This window comes from Ooceraea biroi, chromosome 3, assembly GCF_003672135.1.
Source record: "Ooceraea biroi isolate clonal line C1 chromosome 3, Obir_v5.4, whole genome shotgun sequence".
Classification (NCBI taxonomy): domain Eukaryota; kingdom Metazoa; phylum Arthropoda; class Insecta; order Hymenoptera; family Formicidae; genus Ooceraea; species Ooceraea biroi.
Genome location: NC_039508.1, coordinates 6,652,544 through 6,659,759, shown reverse-complemented (window position 1 = coordinate 6,659,759; position 7,216 = coordinate 6,652,544). Strand labels below are relative to the sequence as shown.

The window sequence follows — 7,216 nt, the reverse complement described above, 5'->3', positions numbered from 1 at the left end:
TTTCTAGCGTTTATAAAACCGGTTAATCAGCATTAATCGTCGTAATTGGCAATGTGCCGTAGCTCATTTCATTTTCCATCGGCGACTAATCGCGAGATATCCTCTGCTAGTGCAATCTTTTCACTTTACGTCGAGATAGAATGAATATGAATGACTGTAGTATCGAAACGGAAACGAAAGGTCGCTTCATCGGAGAAATTGGATTTGCATATCTGCGAATTTTTCTTTGAAAAGAGCGATAAAAGAATCTCATTAAGTGACACGAATTTCGACGCGAATCTCCTTCCCATCTCTTAATTAAAAATTCGTCGAGCGTTATATCTCTCGGTGCTCGAGATAGTCAGCGGTATATTTGCGCTCGGTATATAATCATTACTGGCTTCTCGCGCTCGTAATTGTCCCCGGCTTTCTTTCTCGTGCAATACACGTGCACGCGGTGCGTTCGGAAAGTCACCGAGACCTTCGTCGGCTCATCGGCAGAAATAGAGTACAATAACGTGCTGGTGGCGGAGCGAGAGCAGTTGGCTAAAGAAAACGAGAGAGAGAGAGATAGCAACAGTGCGAGAGAGACGAGGTAGGGTCCCGATTGGCAGGAAGAGGACGGAACACCGAGTCGCGTGATCGTATCCAACACCGCCGGTTGGTCGGGAAGCCTCCGATTTAATAACGACGAGTATAATACCTCTTCCCTGTTTACGCGCCTCGCTTGCCTCGCTCTTTTCGTCCGGCTGATTAAGTACGCCCTGATCTCGAGATAACGTCACGCGGTCCTTCTTCTCGGCTTTCTAGAAGAGAGCCCCGCGTTTCCCTTCTTCGTGAACGAGACCAACTTTCGACGCAGGAAACGTTTATATGTTACAATACGTGCGATCACGCTGAGAAGGCTGTGATGAATCCGAGCTTGCAATTGACTTTGACGATACGTGAGGATTTTTATAGCTACGGATATTTCCCTGCTTACGTAATGTAATTAGGATGCTCTGGACGGTACGTGCCAAGCGCGATCATCGGAATTTGGCACGCATTAACGAGAGAGAGAAAGAAAGAGAGAGGAAAAGCTGGGTCAATGCGAGAATATAAACGTGAAAGATAAATGACTTTCTTAGGAGAACCGATCACGCCAGATATCATCTAATGTTATATTTTAAATTTAACATTAGATATTTTTCACGTTTCCGCTTTATTATTCAGAATAACATTTATATTATTATCTCCTCAAAGGAAATGCAAAGTAACTCGGTTTCACAATCTACTTTCAGAATGTCGCTGCTTCCTGCCTTTTTAGAATAGATTTCATTTTAAGAAGCTACGGGATTCAAATGCTAAAATGCAAATTCTAATACTCACGCTGAGCGACCGGTCGCGATCGCGCAGGAATCGTTTTCGAGCTTTACGAGATTTTCATGACAGTCGTCTCGTGTTGTGCTCTTGTAGAATATTTTTGTGTCGAGTATTATCGTCAGCAACGAGTACGCTCACGAGCTATTTTCTCTATGAATAAAGTCTGATGTCTCTTGATCGATAATTCCCAGTCTATTAATCAAGTGAAACTGGATGATTAATTCGACTCGAATGGGGAAATACCATTGATTGCATCGTCATGGTTGAATTGTCGACGACGATTTTGTCGCTTGTCACGTGTCTCTCGATAAGGTAATCTGATAATCAGACGGTAAATTAGGTGATCACTCATTTTATTCTCGCGCTCGTGTAGCGATCGTAATCTTCGGTGATCTCTTAAACTTTGACGTTGATTATTGTAACAGTTTGAAAAATGTCGCTATTATAGTAATTCTGAGAAAGGTCACGTGATGATGTGGATAATGCAGATCGACGACTAACACATGAACGATTTACCGTAATTACATAATTTGCACGATCGAAAACAGGATTAACTACAACGCCTTCGGTTTAGATGAAGACTTTATTTTAAGATAGTAACGCGAAATCTTCCATCGGTTATTTTTCACGCGGACTCAATAGCTTCATTGTCATTGTCCGCCGCAATACGTACGACAATTAAATTACGGACACGCATAAAAATAGTCAGCCAGTTTGCGCGACTATTATAGATACAATCCGCGCATTCAGCGCTGCTACTTTAAACTGTGTTTTCTGCGAATAACGTAAGACTTCTCGTAAACAAAGTCGACGTGAATATTCGTCGTTATCTATTTTTACGATCGTGCCGAGCGTGCCACGATATTGCGAGTTTGTCTATTGCGTGTATTTAGGAAGCAGCTGTGTTTTCGCACAACTTGTCCTCCGTGTAACAAACGCGTGCACGAGACAACGGTATACGGGCATTCTTGATCTTGCGTCAGCTTCATCCCTCTTTCGTCAGCTTGAGCCTTAGTATCGAGCTGAGAAGCGTTCGTCCCTGGGCATACATAGAACACCTTGTGCATTCATAGCTCGATTACGTGTTTGTCCAATTATTTTTGGCTATCTGTAGATCAAGAATCTAATCTGTGATCAACGTGATATTGTAAGAAAGTGATCTAAAATTAATTATTAACTCAGAGAATTAAAATATATATTTAATTAATCGAAAAATAAATTAAATTGTGTGTGTTGTAGTCCAAATATCTCTAGATAAAAACTACTTTTAAGATTTCATATTGCATTATCTAATCTCCTTTATGTCATGATAATTGATTGAATTGAGTTCTATTTATATTTCACGATTCTGCAATTTGTAAATTGCCTTCATGAATATTTTTTCGAATTTTTGATACGCTGTATCCTTTCGATATATACTTGCAACTCCTCTTATGGAAAGTTGATGTTCTCCAGATCCACCTTCCCCAATTTTATCGACTGATTGCATCATCTCTCGATTGAAGACGGTAGAGCTCGCGGGCAGCACCAGACTAAGGCCGATTTTCGATTGACGGTGTCAATTCGCTCAGCGCGATATGAAATCGCTTGCACTTTTCATGTCATATTCACTTACAAATGCGAAAAAAAAAACTCTTAAGCCAAGGTGATCAACTCGCTGGAAAACGTTAGCGCCTATTACAATATCGTTGTTGACTTAGGCTAATTTTCAGCAACCGTGACTGAAGGCGTAAGCGTTGATCAATCAAAGTTACCAAAACAAGTAACGGTGCAGCAGGTTCTTACCTGCTGCTTCTTTCAACGAGAATCATAAAAAAATAATGACTCGCCTTTGAAAAAAGGTAGCCCATTATTCCCTCTGAAAATAAATTATCTCTTTACTAGCTCCGTGTCATTTCTCCATCACGAATGTGTCGTTTACTCTTGCACCTCCAGTGTTTTTTTTTACAGCCATCGCTTGTTTGCTCTTTACGCAACCGAGCCATTGCCTCACTTAATTTTCGCGGAAAATCGGAAACTCATATCGCGCCTGGCACAAGCCGGTTTATTTTCGCGTGCCCCGCTGTTTCTGCCGAGAGAGGCAAATAACAGGCGGAATTAAGCGACCGCCTTTGCGCAATATCAGACGCGGCGCGTCTATTTTTATCGTCGCCCCGCGCCTTCGATTTCCCTTCCCTCCTTCTGGACCGTTCTTTTTCTCCTCGTCTCCTTCAACACGCCTGACGAGTACACGATCCCATCGCATTGGCGGTTCGTATCCCCGCCGGGACATGGTGTTATCGAATTTTCCCCTTTTTTTTTCTCTCGCTCTCGCGTCCTCCTCTCTCGCGAGCGTACCCTCCCGTCTGTCTCTATCGAAGAGAGACGTATACCTGTCACGATTCGTATATACGGCAGCCTCTTTTTGAGATTCGACTTCCATCCACCGTGCACGAGGATCCGGCAAGATCTAGTTCGTCGTGTAGGGCGTTGAGTGAGTGGCGAACAGGCCAAGAAGGGCCTGTTGGAAACCGAAATGATTTTTCCGCTAATAGAACCTCGCTCGTATCTCTTTGTCGTTTTTCAAACTTGTCACGTTTGAGTGTCTCCAGTCTGTTACGTAACATTGGAAGCTTTTCTCTTTCTCCCTCTCAGATGTTACCCGCATAAAATGCGCGTATTGAATTTCTCACGTTTTTCAGACATATGTTTTTTAATCTACTAATTTCCCTTCATTCGTTCGGGAGGAGTGTCTCTCCCCTGGGAGGAAATAAACGCCGTTCACCCTTCGCTCCTTTCTTTTCTCTTTCGTCTTCCCCCGTCGCTGCGGCACGTCCCCCCGCCGCGTTGTCGTAAAATTATTTTCCAGGCGTTGGAACTGGTTTCGGAGATCTGGGTTCTGGTTTCCAACGTTGTTTACGCCCGGTCATAGGCCGCCTTCGCTCTCCTCTTCGAGGGCCGGACCCGCGTTCGTATTCTCCGACAGGTTCTTTTCGATCTTTTTCTTTTTCTTTCTTTCTTGCATCACCACAACGACGTTGGAGCCTTTTGCTCAATGAAAGACGAGGGTTCTTTCCTCGGTACGAGCGGCTGAAAACTGGGTGCGCGTCGTCGCTTTTTTTGCCACCCGTGGGCGAACTCGTCGTGATAAATTTTACCTGCACGGTAACGCGATGTTATTAACGTCCTTCGAATGACTGTTACGTAAGCGGCGGAGATTCGCGAGAGGCTTCGTTCGGTCAAAGTAGCGGAATCCCGGGCTGACAATGAGATCCATGGACCGAACGTTCGTCCGACTTTGTGTCATCGTTTCTCCTCGCGGCCTGGAGAAACTCTGCCGTGTTGTGTCGCACCCGTTACTCGGATCAATTTATAGCGCGGCACGAAATCAAGTCTCGCCGAGCGAGGTCAAGTCGAACCGGATGAATCCTGAATAAGCGCGAGAGCATAGCGACGCCTCGCGCGATTCCGCATAGACTTTGGCGGTATCTCTCACAAGAATTCTCTCCAAGATCGCCTGGTCCTGATATCGCGTGGACAAATTGCTTTGTAATTGGTACGCCAGAGCCGAATCCGAATAAATTCTTGGAAAATTCCGAGCCTCCAATCCTTACGAGGATGAGAGGCTTCCACCTGAACCGGTATTCCTCGCGCGCTTCCTGGTTCGGGGTCGAAGAAGGCATGGTCTTTGTGTTTGACGGGTCTCGAATCGGCCAGTGTGCCACAAGGTAGCCCAAGCGCGACGAGGATGAGCCGAGGGAGCGGCGAAGGAGGAAGAGAGAGAGACCGATCATCACGTGGCAGACCGGCAATCGATACGATGACGTCGGCCTCGCCGGCGACCAATGAGGCGACCGGCCCCGCTGCCGCCGCCTTGGTTCTATAACAGTGCCATCTACTGATAAGAAAGGAGCATCGAACTCGCAAAGTTTCCTTTGTTCGCGACCTCGCTCCTCCTCTTTCTCCTTCTCCTCCCTCTGCTTGTGTCCCCTCTCTTTTTCCTACCCCCTTTCTCCGGTCTCGTATTTTCCAGCGAGCTTTATTTTCTCTCCAGCGGATCCCTCATCTTCCGTTGTCTTCACCCTTCTGACTTTCTACTGGATGTCCACCCTTAATTTTTAACGGTGGATTCTTGAGCAAATTGGTACCGATTCTTCTCTCTGTGAAAAAATGTTGAAAAGTTAAAATTGCAATGCCGCGAAGGGCAGGTCTGCTTTAAATTAAAGATTTCGAGTGGGCGAATCTCGAGAATTAAGAGCGATCGTTTTGGATTGCCCTGCGTGTACTTGTCTTTGTACCCTTTTTCGCATTCGGAGACGTTTCGCGAGAGATGACTGTAGCTCCCGTTCCGAGCGAGAGAAATAGGGGAGACCCGCTCGCTGTGGGAATCGGTCGGTCGAATCGCTCAAATTAAATTATCGGATTTTATCCGAGCGACCTTGGAGGGCCCGCGCCCGATATCGGTAGACACGTCCCGCGGCACAGATCACTCGTGTCAGTTGATTCGACGAGGAGGGAGAAAAGTATCCGCTTCCTTTTGATTAATTTGTTTGCTGGCGCGTTAAATAACTCTTACAGTTAAGAACTTCTACAGAACATTAGGCATTGTTCCCATATTTATTTGTGTAACAGAGCAATTATCTGTCTGTATATTTTTATCGATCAAGGCTACGTCGATGCAACTGCTCTCTAAACTATTATATCTAATTAAACTAATACGAGAGGGTGGGAGGGAAAGAAGATTCATAATCAATAGATTTTACTTTTATTTTTTATTTTTCAAAATTTTTTTCTTTTTGCTTTTTATTTTTCAAAAATCGAAAGATAATGCAAGACATAAGTAATTTCCTCTGCGTGAACATGTTACGTTTCGCAAGAAGGAGATAGTGAGCTCTATTTCACGCATCTCTCTTACTCGTCTATCCGTCTAGGCTGGAGATAAGGCGTCTAGCCTTTCGTCTTTTCTAACGCATGTCCGAATGGCTCTTCCGGGATAACATCAGGTAATGGATTCCGGGTCGTTTCAGCATTCGAAATTGCGGTTGAAACTTGAACGCGACCCAGAGTTGAAGGCTTAAGTGGCCGAAAGAGAGGAACCGTGTCGATAATAGCCGAACAATCGGTATTCGTCGGCCGTAATGCGGCACACGGAGGCAGAATTTCAGCGTCCTTGAGAGCCGTAACGCAGACACGTGTAGCCGGGACGCACCTTAGATTATTCAGCAGTCGTGGTGGATGGCGTTTACACGGTCGAGTTGATCCATACGATTTCGAGACAGCCGTAGCTGCCTCGAGTGAGAGGTCCGAGCATCGAGAAGGGTCTCGTGTTCCCTTCCGCCGTGAAGAAATGCGGGTGGTGGATCGAAAAGAAGGCCTATGAGGCCTGACTGAGATGCCTCATTAATTGTCGGATTATTTTAGTCGGAAATCGCGGCCAAGCGTTTATTCTACTACTACCAGTCTACACACATACACATCTTAACGGATTTATAGCCGACTGCCATTCCTCTGATGCTATCTAAAATGAACTGTATGAGTTGTGTAATGACGGGACATTTTGGGGGTACGAAAATACGAGGTTGACACTCGATGTCCATAAAGATAAAAGAATGAGTCCATTAGCAAACTTTGCTCCGTCAGAAGGGATGGCGACTTCCTTGTAAGGGATAACGACCTATCTACGCTACTGCGTGGGATGTATAGTGCCCTTCGTCCTCAGTCCGTGGACAAACGGGATTCCTCGTTTGCCTTGAACAAGCTAGAACAAGTTGCGACAGGAAAATCACTCTCGCATATGAAAACGTGCGTGAAGAGGGGCGTTTCCCGTATCGGCTCTTTGACCGGCTTTCGCGTCGTTGCCCTCCGTAAGACGTCGCTCACGTAAAAAGTTGAAAAT

At 45.4% G+C, this 7,216-nt stretch overlaps 1 protein-coding gene across 2 annotated transcripts in view; it reads left to right on the top strand.

The window, feature by feature from the left end:
• The window catches only part of LOC105275432 (sestrin homolog), a 178,977-nt gene that overhangs the window by 142,337 nt on the left and 29,424 nt on the right, over nucleotides 1-7,216 (top strand). The window lies entirely within an intron of this gene.